This window comes from Eumetopias jubatus, unplaced genomic scaffold (genome assembly GCF_037043125.1).
Source record: "Eumetopias jubatus isolate StellerSeaLion01/CBP00866 unplaced genomic scaffold, mEumJub1_p1.0 scaffold_11, whole genome shotgun sequence".
NCBI lineage: Eukaryota > Metazoa > Chordata > Mammalia > Carnivora > Otariidae > Eumetopias > Eumetopias jubatus.
Genome location: NW_028274817.1, coordinates 26,019,968 through 26,026,790, shown reverse-complemented (window position 1 = coordinate 26,026,790; position 6,823 = coordinate 26,019,968). Strand labels below are relative to the sequence as shown.

General features: G+C 39.6%; 1 pseudogene; it reads left to right on the top strand.

Moving 5' to 3' along the window:
* The first annotated feature begins 416 nt into the window (after positions 1–416).
* Positions 417–6,823, top strand: part of LOC114223716 (nucleotide sugar transporter SLC35D2 pseudogene) — a 36,158-nt pseudogene continuing 29,751 nt past the window's right edge.

Below are 6,823 nucleotides of genomic sequence, written 5' to 3'. Positions count from 1 at the left end.
GCAGACAGCAAACAGCAGAAATGGCATAAAGCAGTGGGGGAGCAAAAGGCATCTCATCTTGGCATTTGGGTTTCAAAAGCTTAGCAAAGGGCTCACAACATAGACAAGACTGGTGAGAAGTAAAAAGTAAACATTACCCCAACCATCCCCCACTGGACCAGGAAAAGATTTCCTAGGATGAGAGAATTCTTGAAAGGTAGAGAGGAAGCAAGGAGAATATAGATATCAAGTGGTCCAAGAGAGGGGACCAGAAATAAAAAGCCACAGAGGTTTTTGGTTTCTAAGAGATAGGGAATTTAGGCCCCTTTTTCAGAAAAAGCCTTTGGGAGACAATAAGATACACGAGGGACAAATGGCTCTTAAATGTGTCTAGGCAGAAGGGGACTTCACCTCACAGCACTTTACTACATCTCGTCATGGAGCAGGAACAGCTGAGTGATTGCTGTGTGCACAAGAGTGACATGGAAGGAGCATTAAAAAACAATCAACTAAAGGGAGCCATGAAGATAAGAGCAAGGATCATTCCTCCTGGTGCTGTTTATGAACCCTTGATGTGCACTCAGATGGGGCCATGGGTATCTCAACAAATACCTAAATGAGCAGGTGATATTGAAGATACAATAAATCATCTCCCAATATCTTGGTACTATATGAGATCTCTACCGACCCCTCAATAATTTAGACACAACCCAAAGTAAAGAAGCATGAAATCCCTAAACTGACTACAATTATGTTTCCAAAAGCTGTTGGAATAAAAATTCCAAGTGGAAATTTATTAGAAAAATAGGTTCATTTTTTGGATACATGAGTTTATGGACTGAGATTCACACCTATATACCTGTAAGCATATATACAACAAAATACAGGCTAAAGAAGTCTTAAAATAGGAATGGGCAAGTGATTTATTCTATAAACATTGATTCACTGATCACCAGGGCTTTGATTAGGAGTTGGTAAGAACATAATGGCAGGACAGGGGGATCTGGTAGAAATTCATAGAGCCCCAACTACAAGGTTGGAGGTTCAAGGTCAGGACTGGGTAGTAGACCAGGAAACAGAAAGGAAACTGGCATAGAAAGAAAAATGACAATCACCTAGTTTTTTAACTTTGTGTGGAAATATTGGCTCTCAAACCTTAGTACAAATAAGGACCAGCTTTGATGGATTTTTTTTTCTTCCACAATACATACACCAAGGCCTCAGTACCAGATTTAATTCCATGGATATAGAGCAAGGATCACCATACTTGTTCTGTAAAGGTCTAGACAGTAAATGATTTAGGATTTCCTGGACATGTGGACTCTGTCACGACTACCCAACTCTGCACTGTGGTGCAAAAGCAGCCATAGACTATACATATGTGAAAAGATGTATCTGTGTTTCAATAAACTTTTATTTACAAAGACAGTTGGTAGCTTGGATTTGGCCCATAGGCCACAGTTTTCTTTTTTCTTTTTTTTTTATTATGTTATGTTAATCACCATATATTACATCATTAGTTTTTGATGTAGTGATCCATGATTCATTGTTTGCATATAACACCCAGTGCTCCATGCAGAACGTGCCCTCTTTAATACCCATCACCAAGCTAACCCATCCGCCCCACCCTCCTCCCCTCTAGAACCCTCAGTTTGTTTTTCAGAGTCCATTGTCTCTCATGCTTCGTCTCCCCCTCTGATTTCCCCCCCTTCATTCTTCCCCTCCTGCTATCTTCTTCTTCTTTTTTTAAACATATAATGTATTATTTGCTTCAGAGGTACAGATCTGTGATTCAACAGTCTTGCACAATTCACAGCACTCACCATAGCACATACCCTCCCCAATGTCTATCACCCAGCCGCCCCATCCCTCCCACCCTCAACCACGCCAGCAACCCTCGGTTTGTTTCCTGAGATTAAGAATTCTTCATATCAGTGAGGTCATATGATACATGTCTTTCTCTGATTGACTTATTTCGCTCAGCATAATACCCTCCTGTTCCATCCACATCGTTGCAAATGGCAAGATTTCATTCTTTTTGATGGCTGCATAATATTCCATTGTGTATATATACCACATCTTCTTTATCCATTCATCTGTTGATGGACATCTTGGCTCTTTCCACAGTTTGGTTATTGGAGACATTGCTGCTATAAAAATCAGGGTGCACATACCCCTTCAGAACCCTACATTTGTATCTTTGGGGTAAATACCCAGTAGTGCAATTGCTGGATCGTATGGTAGCTCTATTTTCAACTTTTTGAAGAACCTCCATACTGTTTTCCGGAGTGGCTGCACCAGCTTGCATTCCCACCAACAGTGTAGGAGGGTTCCCCTTTCTCCACATCCCCGCCAACATCTGTCGTTTCCTGACTTGTTAATTTTAGCCATTCTGAGTGGTGTGAAGTGATAATCTCATTGAGGTTTTGATTTGGATTTCCCTGATACCAAGCAATGTTGAGCACTTTTTCATGTGTCTGTTGGCCTTTTGGATGTCTTCTCTGGAAAAATGTCTGTTCATGTCTTCTGCCCATTTCTTGATTGGATCATTTATTCTTTGGGTATTGAGTTTAAGAAGTTCTTTATAGATTTTGGATACTAGCCCTTTATCTGATATGTCATTTGCAAATATCTTCTCCCATTCTGTCGGTTGTCTCTTGGTTTTGTGGACTGTTTCTTTTGCTGTGCAAAAGCTTTTTATCTTGATGAGGTCCCAAAAGTTCATTTTTGCCCTTGCTTCCCTTGCCTTTGGCAATGTGTCTAGGAAGAAGTTGCTGCGGCTGAGGTTGAAGAGGTTGCTGCCCGTGTTGTCCTTTAGGATGTTGATGGACTCCTGTCTCACATTTAGGTCTTTCAACCATTTGGAGTCTATTTTTGTGTGTGGTGTAAGGAAATGGTCCAGTTTCATTCTTCTGCATGTGGCTGTCCAATTTTCCCAACACCATTTGTTGAAGAGACTGTCTTTTTGCCATTGGACATTCTTTCCTGCTTTGTCGAAGATTAGTTGACCATAGAGTTGAGGGTCCATTTCTGGGCTCTCTATTCTGTTCCATTGATCTATGTGTCTATGTTTGTGCCAGTACCATACTGTCTTGATGATGACAGCTTTGTAATAGAGCTGGAAGTCCGGAATTGTGATGCCGCCAGCTTTGCTTTTCTTTTTCAACATTCCTCCAGCTATTCGAGGTCTTTTCTGGTTCCGTACAAATTTTAGGATTATTTGTTCCATTTCTTTGAAAAAAGTGGATGGTATTTTGATGGGGATTGCATTGAATGTGTAGATTGCTCTAGGTAGCGTTGACATCTTCACAATATTTGTTCTTCCAATCCATGAGCATGGAACGTTTTTCCATTTCTTTGTGTCTTCCTCAATTTCTTTCATGAGTATTTTATAGTTTTCTGAGTACAGATTCTTTGCCTCTTTGGTTAGATTTATTCCTAGGTATCTTATGGTTTTGGGTGCAATTGTAAATGGGATCGACTCCTTAATTTCTCTTTCTACTGTCTTGTTGTTGGTGTATAGGAATGCCACTGATTTCTGTGCATTGATTTTATATTCTGCCACTTTACTGAATTCCTTTATGAGTTCTAGCAGTTTGGGGGTGGAGTCTTTTGGGTTTTCCACATAAAGTATCATATCATCTGCAAACAGTGAAAGTTTGACTTCCTCTTTGCCGATTTGGATGCCTTTGATTTCTTTTTGTTGTCTGATTGCTGTAGCTAGGACTTCTAATACTATGTTGAATAGCAGTGGTGAGAGTGGACATCCCTGCCGTGTTCCTGACCTTAGGGGAAAAGCTCTCAGTTTTTCTCCATTGAGAATGATATTCGCTGTAGGTTTTTCATAGATGGCTTTTATGATATTGAGGTATGTACCCTCTATGCCTATACTCTGAAGAGTTTTGATCAAGAAAGGATGCTGTACTTTGTCAAATGCTTTTTCTGCATCTATTGAGAGGATCATATGGTTCTTGTTCTTTCTTTTGTTAATGTATTGTATCACGTTGATTGATTTGCGGATGTTGAACCAGGTTTGCAGCCCAGGGATAAATCCCAATTGGTCGTGGTGAACAATCCTTTTAATGTACTGTTGGATCCTATTGGCTAGTATTTTGGTGAGAATTTTTGCACCCGTGTTCATCAAGGATATTGGTCTGTAATTCTCCTTTTTGATGGGGTCTTTGTCTGCTTTGGGGGATCAAGGTAATAGTGGCCTCATAAAATGAGCTTGGAAGTTTTCCTTCCATTTCTACTTTTTGGAACAGTTTCAGGAGAATAGGTATTAATTCTTCTTTAAATGTTTGGTAGAATTCCCCTGGGAAGCCATCTGGCCCTGGGCTTTTGTTTGTTGGGAGATTTTTGATGACTGCATCAATTTCCTTAGTGGTTTATAGGTCTGTTTAGGTTTTCTATTTCTTCCTGGTTCAGTTTTGGTAGTTGATACATCTCTAGGAATGCACCCATTTCTTCCAGGTTATCTAATTTGCTGGCATAGAGTTGCTCATAATATGTTCTTATAATTGTTTGTATTTCTTTGGTGTTGGTTGTGATCTCTCCTCTTTATTCATGATTTTGTTGATTTGGGTCATTTCTCTTTTCTTTTTGATAAGTCTGGCCAGGGGTTTATCAAGCTTGTGAATTCTTTCGAAGAACCAGCTCCTAGTTTCGTTGATCTGTTCTACTGCTCTTTTGGTTTCTATTTCATTGATTTCTGCTCTGATCTTTATTATTTCTCTTCTCCTGCTGGGTTTAGGCTTTATTTGCTGTTCTTTCTCCAGCTCCTTTAGGTGTAGGGTTAGGTTGTGTATTTGAGACCTTTTTTGTTTCTTGAGAAAGGCTTGTATTGCTATATACTTTTCTCTCAGGACTGCCTTTGCTGTATCCCAAAGATTTTGAACAGTTGTGTTTTCATTTTCATTTGTTTCCATGAATTTTTTTCATTCTTCTTTAATTTCCTGGTTGACCCATTCCTTCTTTAGTAGGATGCTCTTTAGCCTCCATGTATTTGAGTTCTTTTCGACTCTCCTCTTTTGATTGAGTTCTAGTTTCAAAGCACTGTGGTCTGAAAATATGCAGGGAATGATCCCAGTCTTTTGGTACCGGTTGAGACCTGATTTGTGACCTAGGATGTGATCTATTCTGGAGAATGTTCCATGGGCACTAGAGAAGAATGTGTATTCTGTTGCTTTGGGATGGAATGTTCTGAATATGTCTGTGAAGTCCATTTGGTCCAGTGTGTCATTTAAAGTCTTGATTTCCTTGTTGATCTTTTGCTTAGATGATCTGTCCATTTCAGTGAGGGGGGTGTTAACGTCCCCCACTATTATTGTATTGTTGTCAATGTGTTTCTTTGCTTTTGTTATTAATTGCCTTATATAATTGGCTGCTCTCACGTTAGGGGCATAGATATTTACAATTGTTAGATCTTCTTGTTGGATAGACCCTTTAAGTAGGATATGGTGTCCTTCCTCATCTCTTATACAGTCTTTGGTTGAAAATCTAATTTGTCTGATATAAGGATTGCCACCCCAGCTTTCTTTTGGTGTCCATTAGCATGGTAAATGGTTTTCCACCCCCTCACTTTCAATCTGGGGGTGTCTTTGGGTCTAAAATGAGTCTCTTGCAGACAGCATATCGATGGGTCTTATTTTTTTATCCAGGCTGATACCCTGTGTCTTTTGATTGGGGCATTTAGCCCATTTACATTCAGGATAACTATTGAAAGATTATGAATATAATGCCATTGTATTGCCTGTAAGGTGACTGTTACTGTATACTGTCTGTGTTCCTTTCTGGTCTATGTTGCCTTTAGGCTCTCTCTTTGATTAGAGGACCCCTTTCAATATTTCTTGTAGGGCTGGTTTCGTGTTTGCTAATTCCTTTAGTTTTTGTTTGTCCTGGAAGCTTTTTCTCTCTCCTTCTATTTTCAATGATAGCCTAGCTGGATATCGGATTGCTGGCTGCATATTTTTCTCATTTAGTGCTCTGAATATGTCATGCCAGTCCTTTCTGGCCTGCTAGGTCTCTGTGGATAGGTCTGTTGCCAATCTAATGTTTCTACCATTGTAGGTTACATATCTCTTCTTCCGAGCTGCTTTCAGGATTTTCTCTTTGTCTCTGAGACTTGTAAGTTTTACTATTAGATGCCGGGGTGTTGACCTATTTTTATTGATTTTGAGAGGGGTTCTCTGTGCCTCCTGGATTTTGATGCCTGTTTCCTTCCCCACATTAGGGAAGTTCTCTGCTATTATTTGCTCCAATATACCTTCTGCCCCTCTCTCTCTTTCTTCTTCTTCTGGGATCCCAATTATTCTAATGTTGTTTTGTCTTATGGTATCGCTTGTCTCTCGAATTCTGCCCTCGTGATCCAGTAGTTGTTTATCTCTCTTTTTCTCAGCTTCTTTATTTTCTATCATTTGGTCTTCTATATCACTAATTCTCTCTTCTGCCTCATTTACCCTAGCAGTTAGAGCCCCCATTTTTTATTGCACCTCATTAATAGCCTTTTTGATTTCAACTTGGTTAGATTTTAGTTCTTTTATTTCTCCAGAAAGGGTTTCTCTAATAACTTCCATGCTTTTTTCAAGCCCAGCTAGTATCTTTAAAATCAACATTCTGAACTCTAGTTCCGACATCGTACTAATGTCCATATTGAGTAGGTCCCTGGCAGTCAGTACTGCCTCTTGTTCTTTTTTTTGAGGTGATTTTTTCCGTCTTGTCATTTTGTCCAGAGAAGAATAGATGAATGAGAGAACAAAATGCTAACAGGGTAACAATGTCCCCAGAATACATACTCCAAACAAATCAGAAAAGACCTGAAACCGGGGGAAAAGAAAGGGAAAGA